The following is an 8425-nucleotide window of genomic DNA, read 5'->3' as shown; positions in this document are numbered from 1 at the left end:
TCTGGTGTCCATCTTGACCCTGGTCCTCTGTCCTGTCCTCCTCATCATCATCTTTGTCATCCTTAGAGGAGTCCAGATCCTGGTCCTCATCCTTGGTCCAGCCCTCATCCTCCTCAGAGGAGGAGTCCTGGAGCCGAGTGCACCAGCTGGGCGTAAAAAAGTTGGTCTTAACTCCTACGTCGGTCTTAGTTACGTCCGACTTTGTGATTTGAATTTACACCGAGTGCACCAAGCTTGACAGGCCACGGTCGTAGCTACACCTGATTTTAAGATGCGCCTCCTTGTGAAAATGCGAAAGCGTCGATCGTTGCCAAGCAACACATTTAAGAGCCTATCCAAAGCGCACTTAGCTAGCCTATCTCCCTTCAAAACAAACCATGGATTTAAAAAAGAAAGAAAAGGAAAATACATTTTACTGATTGAGAAATTAGAAAACTTCTAGAGTTGTTTACTCAGAATAGAAGCGTGCTCACGGGGAAATGTAATAATATCAACACAAACAAACAGAAACAATCAGCTTGGAAATCGATCACCAATAAAATTAACAGTGGATTTGTGCGATCACGGACAACTTTTTCTCGCCTTAATGTCCTTTCCATATGTTGCCTATAAACAAGACGCGCTGCATGTGCGATCAAACTGTTGTACATTATATTTACCATGGATATTAGTCAGATTTTCCAACTTACGCCTGCTCCCCACTAGGCATAAAATGTACACCCAGGTGCAGCACATAAAGGGCTTCAGTCTAACTGGTGCACTAGTCCTAACTTAAGTTAGTCGTAACTTTCAGTTCTACGTCGGAAGTAGCGTTACACCCAGGCGTACGCCCAGCTGGTGCACTCGGCTCCTGGTCCTGGAAGGACTCGTCCCCGTGGGTCGAGGTGTTTTTGGACCCCCAGGAGGTTCTGGCTGTGGTGCGCGGAATCCCACCTGGACCCACCACCAATGCTGGCCTCCATGATGGATACATCAGTTTGCTGGGTGGACAGGAGACACACAGACACCTTTTACATTTAAGAGTCCTAAAGGGATGAATCAGCTTGCTGGGATCAAGTGTGGGAGGTACTATCTATCCTATGGTAGTGTTGCAGTTCTCACCCTTTTGTCAGCCAGAAACGGGACGTTGACGTCAGTCTTAGAACACACGTGAGACTGATACTGTCTCACGTGGCCGCCAATGAGCTGTAGAGGAGAGGAGATACAAGGAAGGGATGAGTAACAGAGTGCTGCGTTACTGATCTAGTACAGGCTTCAGATACAAGCCTGAACAGGAAGTCACACTGTTGGCATGTCTCACACTTCAGGAAATCTTACCTGAACTCCGCTCACCGCCATCACTGTGGTAACCATGTAGGGTGATGAGTGAGTGAGCCTGGATCTCTCCTGAGACATGGCCCACCACAGCCTGGCGTCAGCCCCCCTCGCCATGCACACGTTGCGCATCTGTACCTCCATCTTCTGAGGGAGTGGGAGGGAGGAGGTGTTACAAATAACAACAATAGGCTGTTTGTTTGGGTAGGTTGACTTATAGTACCGTAGATCCAGATCCTCTGGTCCATGAGAAGGAGAATGCATGGTTCCTCTCAGAGCTCACCAGATCAGAACACAAGCTCCTCTACAGAAACATGAACAGAGAAGAGAGGTGAGGTGGAATGTTCTGAAACTGCTGTAGGACCCACAGACCCTTACCATACTATAACTCAGAGCTTGTATGTCGATGTCTTACAATGAGAAACATAGCTCTGACATGAATTCCTTTTTTTCTTCTTCATGTAGTTGAATTGACACACTCAAATGATGACTTCCTGAGGTGTCTATTCCTCCAGTCTCATAGGGGAGAGGAATACACACATTAGACAGCCAGGCTGTCACATTCATAACAGGAGAGAGGGGGTCAAGAGAAGTAACTGGAACTAGCCACTCCATGTCCACTGTGTTTCCATAAGGACCAAATAACTCAGGACTGAACACTTATGACATCATCATCTCCACATTCCAAGACGTTGCGGCAAATTTGCAAAAAAACAACTGAGATAATGACTGTGTGTGTGAGTATATGTGAGCATGTGTGTGTTTGTGTAAAGGTCTAAAGGTAAAATGGCTCTAACCCCAGTTCAAATGACCACAGGGCCACAGTAGAGGGGGCTGAACTCCCAGCGCAGCAAGGGTCCACTGATCATCTGAAACATGACACACAAAAAACCCATTTAAACCCACTTGTCTACCTATAGTAACCATGGACTAAACTAAAACTTATGCGCCCTCTCAAACCTTTAACCCAAAGACAGAGGAGACTTGCGTCCTTTCCTCTTTTTTCCCTTCTGTTTTTGAGGTCTCTTCTCCGTAGAGACCACTGGGTGACCTTGGGCCTGACCCATGTTTAAGTATTACCAAATTGCAAGACTTTAGCCAGGTAGGTGGGGGGGCTACAGCCTGCAGCCCCCCCATACAACTCCCCCTCAGAGAGGTGTGTCATGATATGTCATGGTTGGGTCGAACATGGTCACAGACATGATGGCTGGATCGAACACTGCATGATACAACCCGGTTGTGTTGAACGTGCTCAAATTTAAAATGGTTGTGTTCAACCTGGTTTGATTGAACACCCTTTTATAGAACACGAGTGGGTTGAACACCATCTCAAATAACGCGTCTGGGTTCGTCACGGTCAAACTGAACATGTTTGGTTACATTACATTTAGTCATTTAGCAGACGCTCTTATCCAGAGCGACTTACAGTAAGTACAGGGACATTCCCCCGAGGCAAGTAGGGTGAAGTGCCTTGCCCAAGGACACAACGTCAGTTTGCATGACCGGGAATCGAACCGGCAACCTTCGGATTACTAGCCCGATTCCCTCACCACTCAGCCAACAGACTCCCTGGAACCTGGTGACGTTGAACATGGTCATAGTGGGATGGAACACTGTCACCGGCACCACGTCAGTTTCCTGAAAAGAAACAAAAGATAATACATCCATCATGGTTTCATTTCAGACATTTCAGTTCAGCTCATCCATTTTCAGATAAAAGTATTATTAAATAACTTGTGATATTATAACAAGCTTCAGCTCATTTGTTTACCTCATCATGAACATCTTGTTGGCCATTTTCGGTTTTGTGGTCCATCCAGAAATCCTATATTGTAAGAAACAATTTGGTATGTACTTTATCTAGCTTCATATTTTTCCTTGCATCGACTTTTACTACCCAGTTTAGAACATACCCAGTTTTAATTATCAGGGTATAAGAGCAGACATCCCAACCTGCAAAAACTCATTTCAGGGAGGTGACCACTGGCTACTGTGCCCCAAATACAGAAGGAAAGAAAAGTCAAATGAATGTACAAATGAAAAGACTAAATGAATGTACAAAATCTTGGAGTCTTAAGACTTTTGCACAGTACAGTAAATACAGGGTGTAAGTACTGTAAATGTTCTCCGGTGGTGTCTGTGGTCTGGAGTTTGTGAAATATTTGTTTGTGTTGGCCCCTTCCAGTAACGTACGGGAGTGTCATATTCTGAACTTTGTCTGCTTATGAAAGGCTGAAACAACAGCATCACTGCTGAGGTGCACATCTCAGCTTGACTCCAGTCAGTGTTTATAAATTTAGATCCATGTTTCAGTAGCTGTGGTTAAACTGACATCAGAAACGTTAGTATTTCCGCCAGGTTGACTTGAGGAGCCAGCTCAGTCCGTGTTCTCTTGGCTGTGGTGGAGAGAGCTCGCAGTACCAACGCACCAGTCACATGAAATATCCAGTCAAACCCTGAACAGAAACCCAAATGGAGATGAGAGGACCACAGAGCCTTCCTGACAGTGGTTGGACTTCTGTATTCAGGGGAAACCCATTTCAGAAGAGGCATATCTCTCTTTGGCTCTAGGTTTGTAGTGCGAGCAAATCAGAGATAGTTTGACATGACTACCTAACGTGAAATACGTAGGTCTAAGCGTGATCCATACACCAACATTTCCTAACCCCCTGCAGTACGTGACCTTTTACTTTAGACACTTTGTTTTCCCCAGGAGGGGAAGTGCACCGTTCCTGGAGGTAATGCAATACCAGGTCGATGCGTGGAGTGGACGGAGCAAGCCCCTATTCCATCTCCCTGTTCCAAAAATCAATTTAATATATGGTCCCCGGGTAGGGGACGTATCAGATATTAAACTGATAAGAACAGATACTACACTTGATCTTAGCCAAAAGGCCGAGAAGCGATACCGCACTGCTCCTCGAGGGAGCGGAGTCATTTCCAGGAACGTCATATTAATATACGACTTCACGATTGTACTAATGAGCTAGGCTACATAATCCTTAAAAAAACTAAACGGAGTAAAAAAACCACATCATTAGCAAAGGAAAATCGCTTTAATCAACGTGTAGTCTTTGAAAACTAACGTGAAAACGTGGTGTAGCTGTCACGTGATACACGGCCCTCCAATTGGAAATGAAAGATAGAAATATCGAAAACAATCGCAGTTTAGGCTACTCTTCTGAGAAACAACCAGCCAATAACATGTACATTATGTATTGGTGAAATATATTTCGTCTTTTCGTGGTAGCCTATTTGAAGACTGTTATGATGCCCACGGAAGAACACACAACAGCCATGTGAACAGCGGACTCTGGCTACAACGAAACCCTGCCATCTGCTGGGCATCATATAGAACACCAGCAGCCACAGCATCGGGCTTCCCGTTATAGAAGACCGGTCCGTCACGCTGTTCAGCATAACCAACATGGGTGGATATGCATTTTGGCCGTCAGTTGGGACAGAGGATCAATCTTGTCTGAATCATTTATGCAAAAGTGGGTCTGCAGTGTAAAATCACATGAGCCCAATAGCCCTACTTTAGTTAGGCCTACCTACAAGTTGCCTTTGAATTTGACACACACGGTCAGGAGGATAACTCGTGAACTATCATGCAAAGGCATGTTTTGAAGCTATACGCATCATGAACAGCCATTTCAACTGCTAACCAGGTCGATGGTAATAAGCAAACGCGTGGTATTGAGTTAGCTAATAGCGGGCGAGTTACAGTTGCGCCCTAAATATTAACATTTGAGAGAGTTGGCTTTAAAGACAACAGTTCATTTCTATTCGACCGTAATTTGCGAAAACATGTAGGTTAGCTTGCAGTTCGACGTCAGCTAACAAGCTGGGTCGGTCAATTCGCATCTCAAGACGTGGTGCCAGGCCTATTTGAAAGGCCTCGTGACTAAACAGACAGGTAGCAAGAAAATAAATCAACGTAGGCCTTCTTAACTCTACATGTCAACTAACTACTAGCCTACCTTTCAATGTTTCTTCTTTAAGCCAATGCCGGGATACAATTTGACGTTACACATTGCGCATCGAGTCGTTCGGTGACTAGGCCACGACGTTAACAGCCCAAGTCGTGTCCTACAACTTCAGCAAAACTCAAACAACAAAAACGAATGTCTTGACTATAGCTGACATGACTGTAAACATTAACACACGTAACCACATACATTGTCACTTATTTGGTAATAAATAAATAAAAACAACAAGCGCTCTTTGCGGATGACTTGGATCAATGCGCATAGTGAGAGCCCTTTACTTTCTCCCCATCGAAGCAATTCCACTACAACTCCTAAAAATTACTCCGAATTGTGCTGATTGCAGATTCCACAGACAGCAGTGTATTCTATCGAAGATACAATGAAAGTAGGCCTATGTATTTTCTTTTACAAGTCACAGACAATTCACAGCACATCGGTCTGACTTTAAACTTGTGACGTGATTTGCCACAAGGCAAGCTAAATAACCAAAACTTCGAGGCTAATCAATTTTGCAGACTTGGAAAAAATGTGTAGGTCTATACGACTTGCAACAGGAGTTGACTTACCATCACAGTTTGAAGGGTTGCATGCGGAAAAAACGTCAAAGTCGTACCTCACCGGGGCAATGACCCCAGAGCTCAAACAAAACATCCTGCAAGGCGTCAAATGTACCAAATTCATTTAAACTGCTTTTCCACATGTCCTTATAAGTTAGGCTATTGTATATAGGCCTATTTGGTCCGTGAGGGAAGTGTACTACTTCAGACGAGGCCGACGAAACATCCTCCCGAAGACAGTGCCACTTGCAAAAAACTGCCACTTGCAGAAGGCCTAATCCAATACAATGTGTAGACCTGCTCATAGGCCACCTGAGAAATGTTAATGAGGTGCAAAACTTGAGCGTCATGGGGGGTTGGGAGGTGAGAAGGTTTGTGGATCTCTTGTAGTAGCCTATTGCTGTGCTGTGTAGGTCCCACACACATGTTGTCACATTTGTAACATCTGTGTAATATAGGCCTTAGTTATTACATCTACCAAAAACAAGTCGTTAGACTACACTTAAATGTGGATAAAAATGGATAGGCTACTACAAGAGATCCACAAACCTTCTCACCTCCCAACCCCCCATGACGCTCAAGTTTTGCACCTCATTAACATTTCTCAGGTGGCCTATGAGCAGGTCTACACATTGTATTGGATTAGGCCTTCTGCAAGTGGCAGTTTTTTGCAAGTGGCACTGTCTTCGGGAGGATGTTTCGTCGGCCTCGTCTGAAGTAGTACACTTCCCTCACGGACCAAATAGGCCTATATACAATAGCCTAACTTATAAGGACATGTGGAAAAGCAGTTTAAATGAATTTGGTACATTTGACGCCTTGCAGGATGTTTTGTTTGAGCTCTGGGGTCATTGCCCCGGTGAGGTACGACTTTGACGTTTTTTCCGCATGCAACCCTTCAAACTGTGATGGTAAGTCAACTCCTGTTGCAAGTCGTATAGACCTACACATTTTTTCCAAGTCTGCAAAATTGATTAGCCTCGAAGTTTTGGTTATTTAGCTTGCCTTGTGGCAAATCACGTCACAAGTTTAAAGTCAGACCGATGTGCTGTGAATTGTCTGTGACTTGTAAAAGAAAATACATAGGCCTACTTTCATTGTATCTTCGATAGAATACACTGCTGTCTGTGGAATCTGCAATCAGCACAATTCGGAGTAATTTTTAGGAGTTGTAGTGGAATTGCTTCGATGGGGAGAAAGTAAAGGGCTCTCACTATGCGCATTGATCCAAGTCATCCGCAAAGAGCGCTTGTTGTTTTTATTTATTTATTACCAAATAAGTGACAATGTATGTGGTTACGTGTGTTAATGTTTACAGTCATGTCAGCTATAGTCAAGACATTCGTTTTTGTTGTTTGAGTTTTGCTGAAGTTGTAGGACACGACTTGGGCTGTTAACGTCGTGGCCTAGTCACCGAACGACTCGATGCGCAATGTGTAACGTCAAATTGTATCCCGGCATTGGCTTAAAGAAGAAACATTGAAAGGTAGGCTAGTAGTTAGTTGACATGTAGAGTTAAGAAGGCCTACGTTGATTTATTTTCTTGCTACCTGTCTGTTTAGTCACGAGGCCTTTCAAATAGGCCTGGCACCACGTCTTGAGATGCGAATTGACCGACCCAGCTTGTTAGCTGACGTCGAACTGCAAGCTAACCTACATGTTTTCGCAAATTACGGTCGAATAGAAATGAACTGTTGTCTTTAAAGCCAACTCTCTCAAATGTTAATATTTAGGGCGCAACTGTAACTCGCCCGCTATTAGCTAACTCAATACCACGCGTTTGCTTATTACCATCGACCTGGTTAGCAGTTGAAATGGCTGTTCATGATGCGTATAGCTTCAAAACATGCCTTTGCATGATAGTTCACGAGTTATCCTCCTGACCGTGTGTGTCAAATTCAAAGGCAACTTGTAGGTAGGCCTAACTAAAGTAGGGCTATTGGGCTCATGTGATTTTACACTGCAGACCCACTTTTGCATAAATGATTCAGACAAGATTGATCCTCTGTCCCAACTGACGGCCAAAATGCATATCCACCCATGTTGGTTATGCTGAACAGCGTGACGGACCGGTCTTCTATAACGGGAAGCCCGATGCTGTGGCTGCTGGTGTTCTATATGATGCCCAGCAGATGGCAGGGTTTCGTTGTAGCCAGAGTCCGCTGTTCACATGGCTGTTGTGTGTTCTTCCGTGGGCATCATAACAGTCTTCAAATAGGCTACCACGAAAAGACGAAATATATTTCACCAATACATAATGTACATGTTATTGGCTGGTTGTTTCTCAGAAGAGTAGCCTAAACTGCGATTGTTTTCGATATTTCTATCTTTCATTTCCAATTGGAGGGCCGTGTATCACGTGACAGCTACACCACGTTTTCACGTTAGTTTTCAAAGACTACACGTTGATTAAAGCGATTTTCCTTTGCTAATGATGTGGTTTTTTTACTCCGTTTAGTTTTTTTAAGGATTATGTAGCCTAGCTCATTAGTACAATCGTGAAGTCGTATATTAATATGACGTTCCTGGAAATGACTCCGCTCCCTCGAGGAGCAGTGCGGT

The 8425-nt window shown here is 44.2% G+C and overlaps 1 non-coding gene across 1 annotated transcript; it reads right to left on the bottom strand.

Annotated features, from left to right (window-relative positions):
• Positions 1 to 4030: 4030 nt before the first annotated feature.
• LOC136962718 (U2 spliceosomal RNA) lies at positions 4031 to 4221 on the bottom strand. Its single transcript, XR_010878934.1, has one exon. It is a non-coding gene; the product is annotated as a U2 spliceosomal RNA (small nuclear RNA).
• Between the last annotated feature and the right edge of the window lie 4204 nt (positions 4222 to 8425).

Source organism: Osmerus mordax, chromosome 18 (genome assembly GCF_038355195.1).
Source record: "Osmerus mordax isolate fOsmMor3 chromosome 18, fOsmMor3.pri, whole genome shotgun sequence".
In the NCBI taxonomy this organism is placed as follows: domain Eukaryota; kingdom Metazoa; phylum Chordata; class Actinopteri; order Osmeriformes; family Osmeridae; genus Osmerus; species Osmerus mordax.
Note: the sequence above shows the minus strand (reverse complement) of the source record. Positions and strands in the feature narration are given on the sequence as shown.